Source organism: Micropterus dolomieu, linkage group LG23 (assembly GCF_021292245.1).
Source record: "Micropterus dolomieu isolate WLL.071019.BEF.003 ecotype Adirondacks linkage group LG23, ASM2129224v1, whole genome shotgun sequence".
Taxonomy (NCBI): domain Eukaryota; kingdom Metazoa; phylum Chordata; class Actinopteri; order Centrarchiformes; family Centrarchidae; genus Micropterus; species Micropterus dolomieu.
In genome coordinates, this window is record NC_060172.1 from 11365705 (window position 1) to 11380188 (window position 14484).

The 14484-nt window shown below is 40.0% G+C and overlaps 1 long non-coding RNA gene across 1 annotated transcript; it reads right to left on the reverse strand.

The window, feature by feature from the left end:
- Positions 1-545: 545 nt before the first annotated feature.
- LOC123963627 lies at positions 546-1359 on the reverse strand. The gene is made up of 2 exons (XR_006823231.1): positions 1243-1359; positions 546-1161 (listed from the first exon to the last, which is right to left on the reverse strand). It is a non-coding gene; the product is annotated as an uncharacterized LOC123963627 (long non-coding RNA).
- Positions 1360-14484: the final 13125 nt, after the last annotated feature.

Sequence of the window (14484 nt, forward strand, 5' to 3'; positions counted from 1 at the left end):
AGAGGTTGTGGTTTAAACCAGTTGAGTGTCTTTTCCTTGTGCATGTTTAAGAACACAGCTACTATTTAAATGAAGTGAATGAGTCTGAAAGCATTATTAATATGTAAATATTAACTTTCTGTTCCCCTTTTTCCGCTCCATCAGCTGTCCTTTTATATTAAATTTCCACATATCTTCTTCCTTTTTCTTCCATTTGCAGAATACAAAAATTGATTATGTAGTTATCCATTTCTGTATCATTTCCGTCTGAGTGTCAATTTGCACTTTGCTTTTATTGCTTACTGATATTTAAGCTTCATGGCCGTCAAAATGATATATGATCAGGACCAGTTCAGCAGAATATGGACTCATATTGAATTAGGTTCATATGGTAAGGCAGGCGTTTTCTGTCTGGGCCTCCCCTCAGACAAAGCCTGGAAAAAGGCAGCCCCCTTTACTTTCGCTCAATTTCTGGATGCCTATAGGGTGATTTCTTATATGATCACATAGACCCTCAATAATAGCCTAATGTTACTATTGCACATAACTACAGACAACACCAAATATATAAAAAAGCATTTAAGAAAGGCATTTATTGGTTACCTCACTCTGATAAAGTGGGGAAAACGGTAAAATTCCCCTACAATTACTGTATCTATGAACTGCCTCTTTAACCAAATAACACTATATGATCTGCACTGTAACTTTAATGATACACTGCACCTGTCAGGGATTTTGTGGCTCAGAACCCAGATGCAGACAAGAACAGAGCTCAGGAGAATATTCACACAGATGCAGGGGATGCTGATGCCGTGTTGAATTGAGCCTGCAGGGTGGTAACAAAAGGTGGAGAGGTTCTTTAATTCCTCCATGACTCCTTGGAGTAGCTCACTGTGTTGACTCAGCACGGTTCCTTGACTAAAAATCTCCTCCAGAACTGAATTCAGGTCGCTGGGTTCATTTTCTGGCCGGATTATTTTGTGGCTCAGAACCCAGATGCAGACAAGATCACAGCTCAGGAGGATACTCAGTGTTCATTGAACACAAGATATGGTTAGACAGGCTTGATGCTGGGGGTAAGGTTCCTCCGGTGTGGCAAGTGTGAGTCTGCGGTGGGGAAATCTCCAGCCAGGCATCCTCCGTGACGGCGGCACGAGAGCAGAGCAGGGTCTCCAACAAACACTAAAGCAGGGCACAGGGAAACGGAGTCAAAACAGGTGCAGAGTAACAAGAGGCAGGTAAAGCTAGTCATAGTGTACCTACAAACTAGACTTAATAATCCAGTGGGGAAGTGAGGCGATGGCTGGGTATATAAGCCAGTCCTGATGATCACAGAAGACAGGTGTGTGAAACGCCGATTTCCTGCAGCTGGGGGGAAACGCCCAGTGTTCCAGAGATGCAGCCCACAACCCCGCCCTGAGGGAGAGTTAAGGAAAAGACGAGCGAGAGGGAGAGAAAGAGAGAGAGAGACACCACACCTGGACAGACAAAAACTAAAACCCACCAAGCACCTCTCACACGCTCAAAAAAGGACAAAATAAACACATACACACAACACACCAACTGTCACCTCCCTGCTCCTGGCAGTGTGACAGCACTTTAGCTGTCCTGTTTTATCCTGTTTTTATTTTCCATTTCCATTGTATTTCAAAAAGAATTGTTTTAAAAATTGCATTTCAATGTCTTTATTATATTTCCCTGTTGCTTTTATGTTTCATGAAAAGCAATCTGAATTATGTTGTTGTTGATATGTGCTATACAAATAAACTTACCTTGCTTTGCCTTGATCTCTGGAGCATCCTGGAGAGGCCCGCCTCACACTTTGAAAACCTTTGTGGTAAGGCCTTTGCTTGACATTTGTAGCCCCTATTTTTAAAAAAAAAATTTTATTAAATGTTTCCTGAATGAAAAAAATAATAAAATAATAACAATTTCAAATAGGGTATATTAACGAAAACCCTAAAATGGCGAAAGAATAGCTGGAATACAAGTTATATGAAATGAAGTTATTCTTTAAATCTGAAGTTTCACATGCAGAAACACAGCGGGATCTTGCTAATTGCTTAAAATACATCACTGTTATTTATGTGCTAACAGGAATTCAAGTATTGTTTTTAATAAAATTGAATAGTGCCAAAGTGCCATTTAAATGAACAAGATTTGGCCAAAATTTTAGCAACATTAACATTATCAACAGCTGATGAAGAAGTAACTGTTGTCCAAGACCTCAAGTTACACAAGCTCTCTTAGCTTTTTTAGTCTAATAAATAAACTTACAAAATGTCAAGAAAGGAAATATTCACACCTATTTTCCTTATCAAACTTAAAAATACAACCATTCACTTTCTGATTTCAAGTTTCTTTCTTTCACCAAACTAATTTCCTTGTTAACTCATCTTAAAGGAGACCTTGTTCAAAGTTGACAGAAACAAAATAAAACTCACCACAACCGTTGTGGTTAGTATATTCACTGTACCAACATTCACCAGCTCTGGTTTGGTTGAAAGAAACTCTTAATTCACAGAGTTAGATGTAAAAATATTTTGGCTCTACACGCTGTTGCTGCCTCCCGCTTGATGCCTCTCCTGTACCCACCCAGCCAATGTAAATCCCCTCTGTACTGTATTCCTTGTCTTCAACTCGTCTCTGTTGGTCTCGGAGGCTGTGTTTAGTCTCTGTCCGGTTGTGATCACTGGGAGGCTGCTGAGCTGATATGCTGCCCCTTATTTCTTTGGAGTATGAATTTGACAGGTGGAGAGTATAGTCTCAATTCTTTCTCAATTGTCATAGTACCTTTTAAACCAAAGTGTATCTCTGCCCTAAGAGATCACTCCCATGCTTTATTTTTGCCCAAAGTCAGCCCGTATAACCCCTCGCCCCCCTCCTACTGCCTCTGTGGTCAACTCAACCTGAAAGTTAAATGAATAATAAACCTTTACGGTAGCTAACCTTGCGTCCGGTAGAAGTACCTCCTCTTTGTTGCCACTGCCCCTTAGACCAGGGGAGTCTCAAGAGTTTGAGCCAGTCCAAGTAAAACCCAGCCTGAAAGACTGTTTATTATCTAATAGCTATTAAGGTATGATACGTGTTTAGAATAATCTTACAACTGCAATCACACTGAAATGCATTGCCTAGTCGTTTCATCAGAAAATGAGATGCCTTCAGCTCCTGTCACAAATTCATCCTCCCCCCCTTTGCCTCGCGCAAAGTACAATCTGATTAAACTTTCACCTGCAACATAATGAGGCTCCGGCATCCAAGCGATTTGAGAGAAAGGATGGGACTGACCTCTCTTTCAGGAAATATTGATTGTTGTCATTTCTTGTTTGTGTAACTGCCTGTCAAAGAGATTCAGCAGAAGAGTAGGAGGGATGCTGTGAGTGTGGTGACAGCAATAGAGGATATGCATTTATTTATACAGAATACATCAACAGTCACAATAATAACAGATGAGGCTTGGTGTTCATATTGCCTCACATTCTAAAATGCCTTCATTCAGAGTCTAGGTCTCTACAATTAAACAACAATGAACTGCAGATGGTGGAACTGAGCATCTGTTTTATGTCGATTTCAGCATTTAAGGGTGGTGAATGAATGACAAAAGTTAAGAAATTTACAAAAGCAAACAAATGGCAGAAGTAGACAATGAGATAAAATAAAGGCAGCATGCCCCAACCCAGGCAGCAGATTGTCAAAAATGCAGGCAGCCCTCCTAACATTCCTGCCCCCCCCTGGGTGTTCCTGTGCAAAGTGCAAATTACCAGAAACAAAACTGCCAATTAAATGCGAGCACACATTTTATTCATATTGCAGAACAATCAGTATTAGAAAAAGTGGTTGTACTTATAACTTTTAGTAGTGTGTTCTTGCGTATGTGTGTATGCAACTCATGTAACCTGTATTTACAATACATTTTCTTTTACAGTGCTGCAGTTGTGTGATAATGACTCATATCAGTCATCATCATATTTATTTCATCTCCCTATGAAAAGGATTTTCATGAAGTATATGGTTGGCAGATAGTTTAGTATTTAGTGAGTTGACCCATTTTGAATAGGCAAAATAATATTCTGGTGATCAGAAGAGTACACACTTACCGTAATAAAATTCAATAAACTGTTATAGTTGTGCCACATTTGTCACTGGTGTCACTCAGGAGTCAACGATGAGCAGCATCCGATGATAATCTTTTAAAATCTAATTATATCACAGAGTACAGAAAGATTCATTTGTCTGTGTCTGATACAGTTGTCATCTTGTTAGTTTAATTCAAGCAGATGACTTTTGAGAGTTGATAGTTTTTGTACTTTTATTACATGCCATTGGTAATTATATTTTCCTTTATAGTGAGAGCAAAAGAGTACCATGAACATTCTAGCTGACATCTCAATATTTTCTCCCACAAGCATAGCACTCCCTGTTGTCTATCTCAATCCTGTGTCTTGCTGGGATACTGCGAACACTGTCCGGTGGCGTTAAGAGCCTGGAAAAACATAAACAGTCACACAAAATGACGAGTAGTGTGACTGCAGCTCAAAGATGTGAAAGATGTGAAGGCTTGCAGACATGGATTTCTTAGCAATGATTTGTGAGAAATTGGTGTTTGGATGTGTCTGTGATATCTGCATTCAAAGTTCAAATAATATTCTGCTTATGCCAGCGCATTTTATTTACAGAAATTTCATAACCATGACCGAATAACTCAAGATACCTAATAACTGTTTTGATCTTCACTGAGTTTTTTTCCCTTCATTATCTGAAGATAACAAAAAATGCTCACTGGTTATCATGATGACACAATTTTTCCTTTTAAAGCTGTCCTGCTGTTGTTGCTTTGGCCAGTATACCTACAAAACTCCCTGTTCTCACCAGCATCCTTGTAGAGATAGTGGACATGACCATCCAATGGAGCAAAGGACACACCAGCCCCAGAATCCAAAAATGAAGCACAGTAGCAGTTTAGGTGTTTAAACAACATGTGTAAGTCTTGTATTCCTTTGGCCTCATTTGACTCAGTTGCAAAGCCACATCCAGTTGAGCGTTCTTGAACAGTCTCCACTGAATTAATATAATGCCAACCTATAGTAATAATATATAAGACCCAGCTACTTTGCATCCAGCACCCTGAATTCTTCAAGCCATTTTTATCACACGTTTTTTTTTCAGTCTTGAGAGAAAGGGATGGCACAGATGCACAGCAAAATGGAAGAGACCTAAATAGGCCTAAACGTGTTTCTGTAATGACTACATACTACATACTACAAATACTTCAACGTTGTGGCTTGGAGCTAGTCAATAAACTGCCAAAGAGTCTATCCTTGGTCCACTCTTAGGGTCAACCTTAAGCATCAAAATGAGGAAAGATCAATAGCTTTCTCCTAAGCTGTTAAGACATTTAAGACTCTATCTTTCATTTGACCTCAGCTTTTCTTCAGTGTTCGTAAAGGCTCATTTCGTATCTCATCAGGTCAGCCCCTCTTCTGCCAGTAACGGCTGAGGTTTGGGCCAGCTCCGACTGCGACCCAACACCATAATGAACCTTGGTGGTGATAATAATGGGTTGAAGAAAGAGATAAATTTTTAATGAATCACTCCCCAAATGATAATGGTTTCCTGAGGACTGTCATTAAATACTTTAATGATAGCTTTGACCATTGCCATCCACAGGGCACTGCCGAACATTCCCTGGGGAACGCTGTCATTGTGGCCTGATTTGAGAAATGTCCTTTAAAATTTTGGTTTTGTAGCAAACAGTGGTATACCATTATGCTAGGATCACATGTAGATGGTAAAAATATTAAGTGATACTTAGCCCAATGTGCGGTAAAATCGTCAGATTAAGTCAGACAAAAAACATGAAAATTCAGCAGGTCAATAATGTAGATTACTGAACAAAATCTATAATGATAATTTCAGGTAATTACAACCTAGGTTTTATAGCTTTGGCCATTTTTTCTATTAGTTATGCTAACAACGTACTCACAGTAATAGAGTAATTGAGATCTGGGAAATCAACGACGGACAGCACAAGAAACATGAGTCAGATAATCAGACCAATTGTAAACAAGCAGTTTAGCCAGATTTGACTTCCATTTTCACAGCAAAACTGAAAGTGAGCGCACCAGAAATGTCAGTAATAAACCATCACTGCACAATCGATCAGGTTGGATAGGTAACAGTTAAACCACATCATTCACATTTTTATCTTTGGCAAAGTTAGTTCATGTAGTACAGCTGATATTTTGGATAGAAGCTAAAGGTGAACATGACTTGGAAGCAGACACAGAGAGAAAAAGAAAAATCAAATCTGTCAACGTCTGACTGTAAGGGCGCAAGTTAACCACTTAAGACACAGGGTAATCCGGACAGAAACAAATGTTAACCTTCTCTCTGGGCTTCCATCACCTCCTGAAGAGAGAGTAAACACAGCCAAGGAAACCTATAAACGCCCCATGGAGGTTGACACTAGGAAACTGAATAGCAATATCTTTCTTGTAAATAACCTGGACGCCCTTGTCAGCCTGACTTAGATCAGCACCCGAGGGACGTCTCACAATGTGTCTGCATCTTCGCCCGATGCCTACATAATAGAGGGCACATCAGACCAAGGGACTGCCTGCCATTCAGTGAAGTGGAACTAAAAGGGGAGAAGGCAGAGATTGAGTGAAGGAGAGGGGTTATTTTGAAGTGCAGGCAGAGTGAGTTACTGACTCACATTCCGCCTCCATGACAGCTTGTTGACAAGCTTCAGCTGCTGGCCGAGATTCCCCTGCTGCTCCGGGGGAAGCTGCTGGGTGAGCATGGCTGGAATCAACAACACTTTGAATTTCATCACTTCCTTGTCTGCCATGATGTACAGTTGGTTTGATGCCTCTCCAAATCCTGCATCCCAGTGTCATGTTGGAATTTTCTCCTTCCTTTTTTGTTATAAATATGTTTATGTATTTTTTGATGTTTGCTTGACCTCATATAGAAGTGACTATTTACAAATTGCCAAGTGGGTATACTGTAAAAAAAAAAAAATCACAAGTTACATGCACTCATATTAGCTGTCTATCACAACCTTTCCTTCTCCTCTGTCTATCCATTTTGCCACAAAAGTAAAAAACTGGTTTCAGCTGGGAGACTTAAGGTGCATCCCATGTCCCTTGTTTCCCATCTTCTCGCTCCACTGGTATCATGTGAACCACAAATTGATCAAATCAGTCAACATTAAGGACACTTCATTTCCTTATATTCTTCTAAATGGGATGAGAAAAGACAACACACAAGACAAACCTAAGGAAAGTCTTGGTACTTTCAATATATTTTGAAACAAATAAAGTTACATATGAAAACACCCTTTATACTGTATTTACACAGACACTGGGGTAATGAGGAACAGCTGCTGAGGCAGGCAGCGGAGAGTGCAGAAGAACACGCCGAGGGCACCTGGTTTATAGGTGAAGTATGGGTGACTGAAACCCCACAGGACTGACATGGCTTCCCTACAGCTCTGATGTGCTGTAAAATGGAAGCGCATGACGAAAGTGCTGTGCAGACAGTGGGTGCAAATTCAGTTTTGTACATAATACATTGGGTGTCTATGTACATGGATAAGTTACACAAATGCGCACAAGAAATCACAATGAAAACCTCTGAATACCTCTGGTGTTACTGGTGACCATTTCTGGTGTTATACATCTCTATCTGGGTGTCCCAATGCCGTTGTATGAAGATGAGCAAACATCCTTCTTCTCCATCTGAGACTTCAATTCCATTCAAGCTTATCTTCTCCATATAAACAATAGGGGGCATCCGATGCTTCTTGCAGTAATTTTCTGCTTAGTAAGCACACTGTGCTAGAATCACCAAAACTAGTGGCCCAGAGTTAATTCATGTAATATATAAAGTAGGTCTTTCTGCCCCAGTGCAGTGGAGCAGTTCTAGCATGTCACACGTAAGGTTTGATTTGTTCCTGTCTCTGTCCCAGGCTAACCCGTTATTTTGCTTGATAGCACTCTTAATCTGTCTTAATTTTTTGCATGTATTAATCACCTCAAACCGAATCAATCTGCTTGAAGAAAAGCTTTCATCTCACCTCCTGTGGATTAGCCTATTTTCTCTGTGTCAATCAATAACAGCTGCCTCTTGCTGTTAGACTGACAGTTCTAACGCCCTAGTATTTTTGATTTCATTGCAGTTGTAGCGACAATAAAAGAACAGTAAAGAACAGTGCATTTCACATCACCTTGTTTTATATGACACTAGAAATCACACCTGTCTCACATCTGCCTGCAAGTGTGGTTAATGTAATCTTTTTAAAATGTACAAGATATCTGTACAAAGGCTGTAAATGCAGGGAGAGTAATTTTATGTGCAGGCACTGGATGTGGCAGTGGCCATTGGCCTAGTACCTTTGTTGTTTGTTACATCCCCTGATATCGATGTTATGCCTGTATTTGATGTGAGCTGTATGATATACTAAAACATACTTTTAAAAGGCTGGGCAATGCACCCATGCACTTCATGGAAATCTAATAGGTAACTTGTGTTTGGCACGATTTAACATGATGAGATGCCGACAACACAAACTTATTCCCAACAGCCTACACTTAGGCTCCATGGTGAAAGGACACAGAGCCAGATTAATCCTGGAGAAAGCGTAACACCAGGTACTGAATGACAGAGTGAGACAGATACATTTTACCATTGAAGCCCTGAATAAAGAATTGGACAACATACACCACAAACTAGAAACATATCTGCCCAGTACAGCACTGGAAAAGGTCATGGCATAGCTATCTCAGCACAACAAGAGCAAAGAAAGACAGACCCGGAAATTCCAAAACCTACAGTCCAGAGCGAGCAGTACTAACAAAACAGGAGAATTGTCTTGGAGGAGAAAAGACAACAACCCCACAACACATGAAACAGACAACAGATGGGTGAAAAACCTGTCAGATAGGAAACTCACCCAACCAGAGAAAGGTGTTCTGGCCAAAGGATTAAACTCTGCCATTACACCACAGCAGCTACCTATAGTGGACCTCATCACGGCAACAGAATTAGGATTAGGAAAAACAAATTAACAGAAACAGAAGCGGAACAGCTCAAACTAAAGGTATCTGCATCCCTTTCTAATGCAAATGCCCCCCCTTCCAACCTCACCATCCAAGAAAGGAAGGCTGTGACATCTCTGAGCAAGGATCAAAACATCACTATCCTACCTGCTGACAAAGGAAGATGCACAGTAGTCCTTAACACAGCGGACTACCAGAACAAGGTCAACACACTACTAATGGACACAAACATATATGAGACACTGAGATGAGACCCAACCAGCGGATACAAGAAAAAGGCCATAGAATGTCTACAACAGCTACAGAAAGACAACACCATCAACCGTGAACAATATTACTGTTTGTATCCTGGAGAAGCCATTCCATGCATTTATGGACTACCCAAGATACACAAAGAAGGAGCCCCACTCAGGCCGATTATCAGCAGCATTAACTCGGTCACCTACAACATTGCCAAACACATTTCTACCATCTTAGCTCCTTTGGTGGGAAACACTCCTCACCACATCCAAAACTCCACTACATCTGTAAATTACTCAACCTCTGTCTAAACACCACCTATTTCCAGTACAACGGAGGATTCTACAGACAGAAGCATGGCTGTGCCATGGGCTCACCGGTATCCCCGATTGTGGCAAACATCTACATGGACGACACCTGGGTCAAAATTAAAAGCCAGGAAGTCCAAGCCTTCACAGAACACATCAACTCTGTGGACAGTAACATCAAGTTCACACAAGAAGATGTTCACAACAACAGTTTGGCCTTCCTGGACTGCGCTGTACACATTGAAGAAGACAGGAGCCTGCAAATTGGTACACAGACCAATACCTACTCTTCGATTCCCACCACCCACTGGAGCACAAGCTAGGGGTAATGATAACACTGCACCACAGAGTGGAAAACATACCAACAAGCGCCCAAGCCAGACAGAAGGAACAGAACCACCTGAAGGGGGCACTTACAGCCTGTGGATACCCTAAATGGACCTTTGTGAAAACAGCCACAAGATTCAAGAAGAACAAAACTACAGGGGATGAAGAAATGAAGGTCAAAAGCAACAACATTGTGATTCCATACGTGTCTGGAGTATCAGAGAAACTCATGAGGATTTTCAACAAACACAACATTCCTGTGTTTTTTAAACCCAAGAACACACTAAGACAGATACTGGTACACCTCAAAGACCGCACACCCAAGCACAAGAAAAGCAGTCTAGTGTATGCGGTCCAATGCAGTGAGGAATGCACAGATCTGTATATTGGGGAGACTAAACAACCACTACACAAACGCATGACTCAACACAGAGGGGCCAACTCCTCAGGTCGAGACTCTGCAGTCTACTTTCATCTGAAGGACAGAGGACACTCGTTTGAGGACCACCAGGTGCACATTTTAGACAAAGAAGATGGTTTGAAAGAGGTGTCAAGGAAGTTATCTACACCCGGGTTGAGAAGCCATCATTGAACAGGGGAGGGGGTCTACGCCACCATGTAACCTATTGGCCTCAGGTGAAGATGCCAACGATGGTCTTCAGTCTTGGCCACGGGTAGTCCTAACAACAGTAACCACTGTCGTTACAACAACCAGGAACACTAACCAACCAGTATCGACGATCCTGGCAAATGACCCCACTGAGGTTAAATAGCTGAGTCAGTCAGAACTGAAGAAGTCCCTTGGATGAGGGACGAAACGTCTTCCAGTATCTTCAACCAAGTCCAGTTGCCCTTGACTTTAACCTTCGCTGGATAACTATGACCTGGATGACTGAGAATCTTCACAGACAAATTTCCCCCATCATCATATGTTAGGTTACTTTAATTCTCCTGTCAGTGCCCTGGACCATGGCACTGTCTGAAAACTTGAGTTGGTGCCCAGTGGCTGCCCACTGCTCCTAATACTAAGGATGGGTTAAATGCAGAAAATGGATTTCACTATCTATTGTACTGTGTATGATTGTTTATGTGACAATAAATGTTATTTGCTCAATAAATGTAGTTGCAATCTGCTCATACGTCACTCACAAGCTGTGTGTGTCATCCAAAATGTACATTTGTTTAAAGATGAATTATAAAGAAGGAAGCGATGCAAACACTTATGGTTTGGACAGACAGTAGCTATCTGTCCAAACACAAACTCCAAAGCAACAAAGTGGAAAAGATGCAAATACAATACAGAAGTTGTTAACATACAAACAAAATTACGTGTAATTTCTGGCACAGATTTTAGCTTATGATGGAATTTTAGGATTTCTAAATCAGTATAAAATGTGTAAAAGTAAGGGCCTACAGCTGTTTCATTGTGTCAGATATACAGCGCAGCCAGACAGTATCAGAACAATTACACATTTTCTGTCATAAAGTATAGGATTCAATAACACACATGCTAACATACAGAAGCTAAATGAGTTAGAGGTGGCAGAAATTTGGCCTGTTCAAAGTACCTGATGGAGAGTGCTTCCGAAAAGCTGTATTTTAAACTGTGACTTGTGTGAACCGAAGGACACTGCGGAGAGGAGAACATGGGTTTTCAGATTTAACCAGCTTAGAGTGAACATGGTCTTCGTTTCCTCCATCACTTCTGGCACAGAAACCCAGCTCATCCACACCTGTTCAGCATGTGTGAAATCATGTGCGTTTGTGTGCATGTGTGTGAGAGGGAGGACGAGAGTTTCATAACTTGCTAAAATGCTATATTATGAGAAATAAACTTACAAACATTTGTATGACAGACCCCTAGTATATATTACTGCAATGAACCAGTCAATTCTGGCCATAATCCCACAGATGGAAGATTTGAACCTTTGACTTCTCAACCAAGCACATTCACCAAAACCTCTGACTGAACGCCTCTGAGAACTGATGCTACATCACTTAGATGACCTCATTCTTCTGCAGCTTTTTAGGTTTTCTCTTCCCTATTCCGCCATAGACAAGAGAAATACTTTTTGTAGCGCCATATCTCCAATTATATACAGTACACACTCATTTATAGTATTATAGTAGTGTCATCCAGGTTTTTATTGCAGTTTATTTTGTCCAACTCTCTGTGTCATTCTTATAAAGATGTTAAAGCATTCAGTGCAATTTGTTAGCACCCCAAAGTGCTTGTGCTCTGAAGACAGACCATTTTGCTGTGTCCAAATGTTCACTGTTGTTAAGATTAAAAAAATGAGGAATATCTTTTTTATCTGACTCAGCATTTTCTCCTATTTCCTTCATAGATCTCAGGACCTGGCTGTTAGTGTCCTGTAGCCAAAGTGTCCAACTGGATTTTTAAACGATTAAGATGTTGATGTTAAATGGTCATTGCAGTGGTGTTGGATTTTTATCTTTTATTTTTTTTAATTTAACCTTTATTTAATTAGGAGAAAAGACCCATTGAGATAAAATCTTTTTTTCAAGGACACCCTGGCCAAGAAAGGGAGGAGGACATCAAGTCTGACAGTGAAAACATAAAAAAACAAAATACAGTTAATAACATTTACCCTTTACTTCAATTTGCAGTTAAAATACATCAATGTAATGCCGGCTTATTAACAGTTACATTCATCTTTAAAAACCTCTGTAATCAAGAATTTGAACTTCCCAAGAGGTACCAGTACCTCTGGCCGGAGGGTCCTTTAAACTGCACTTTGAAAGATATAATTTAGTAAACAAACTTTTGTGGCAGAACATGTTTATGAACTGCTGTCAGAAGACAGACAATATTGGGTCTTATTACTGCAGATTCTACGATTGCTTCTACAAATGTTTCATTGGTTATTCTGGGCTTATTTACACACTCAATTACCTTTCAAGGGGTTATGCAAGTCTCTTAATTATAATATTAGATTAATGCTTAATTAGTTTTGTAAGGATACTGATGTTCACTGTTATCTTTTTTGAGTGTAGTATTTTAAAACTCCTTGTTGAGCCACTTAAATTGTACACCTAGTACGTAGTTCTTTCTGGATGACATCTTTAATAAATGCAATTAAAGTCATTATCTCTTTTAAATGCAAAATCCTTATCGTGGCATTAAATAGTTAAACCAGGTTTTTCTTTTTTGTATTGAACACACACGTAATTAAATTAGGATGGATTTCTTACCAAGTCCAAATGAATCCTCATAGGTGACCCTGGGACTAACACCTGGGACCCACTGAAGATTGTCTGACTGTACAAGTACATGTACTAGATTGTAACTTATTTTTTGGTATGTAAATGTTTAATGGTTTGACTTGGCTTGGCTTACCTTTAGAGCATTTGCCTACGGTGCACCTTATCTCTTTTTAATTGTATTATTTACTTGCTTGCTGTATTTGTTTGTCCTATGTATTCTTTTTTATTATGCAGGGTATTGGGACCATGCTGCATGGTGATTCTACACTTAAAATTCTACAATAAAATTTGATTCCCTTCAATATATTGCCTAGCAATCAGCAAACAAGACCACTAAGTCCTATTTCAGAACATTTCTTGGCCCCTTATGTAAATTAGTTGCAGCTAATTTAATTAAATGCTAATATTTACCTTGTTCTTAAAGAGAACGGAAATTCATTTAAAATTCTAACTCATTTGCATTTAGTGAGTATTCCATTATATTTGTTGAATGGCACAACACTTTTGTCAAACCTAAAATTGCTCAACTTTTCAAACTTTTCAAACAAAAGACCTGCAGGGAGTACTTCTCACCCATATGGGTAATCAATCCCTGCTGTGAAAAATATTTTTTTTGTTTGATCTGAAGTTTGAACCACATGTGAAAATAGTCCCATTTTATCCAATTGAGTTATTGTCAAAAATCTAACTATTTGTTTTGGTGACCTGAATTTCTCCATGCTAGCATTTGTCTAAGGTCACTCTCTCTCCACAACATCACCACAATCTTGACTTCACTCCACTTACCTGGACGATGGACAGTACCTTGTCTGCTAGTTCAGACCCTTATATCCTTTTGAACCCCTGGATTTCCATTCCTTGGTGTTCAGAATCTAAGCTTAAAGGGAGAACTCCAACATAAACCTAGGCTTTGAGTATCAAATTTAGTTGGCTTGCTCCACTGCAGAGTCACTAGCATTATCAGTCAAACAAATGATGGACAGGGGGTGTGATTCTGCTCTAGAAAGTCTTGATCTGGGCTGGCTCGTGTATATTGTTCCATCATATTAAAGACTGCATATTTGCTGCATATACAACTTTTTAAATGATTGCTTCCTGTAGTTATCTTTGATATTAACATACAGAATCTGCAGCTGTTTTTAGTCTCCTTTGAGGGAAGTAGAGATAAACTGTGAACTTTTTAGTTCAAGGAGACTTTGGTATCACAATGCAGAGGGTGTCCTATTTTCAGAGGAAGAGCACTAATTAGGCTGTGGATTTAAGCATATCTTGGAGCCCATATGATGAGACTAATTTCCTCAAGGCTCCGGCTTGGTTTTATACCCCAGAATGAACGGAAT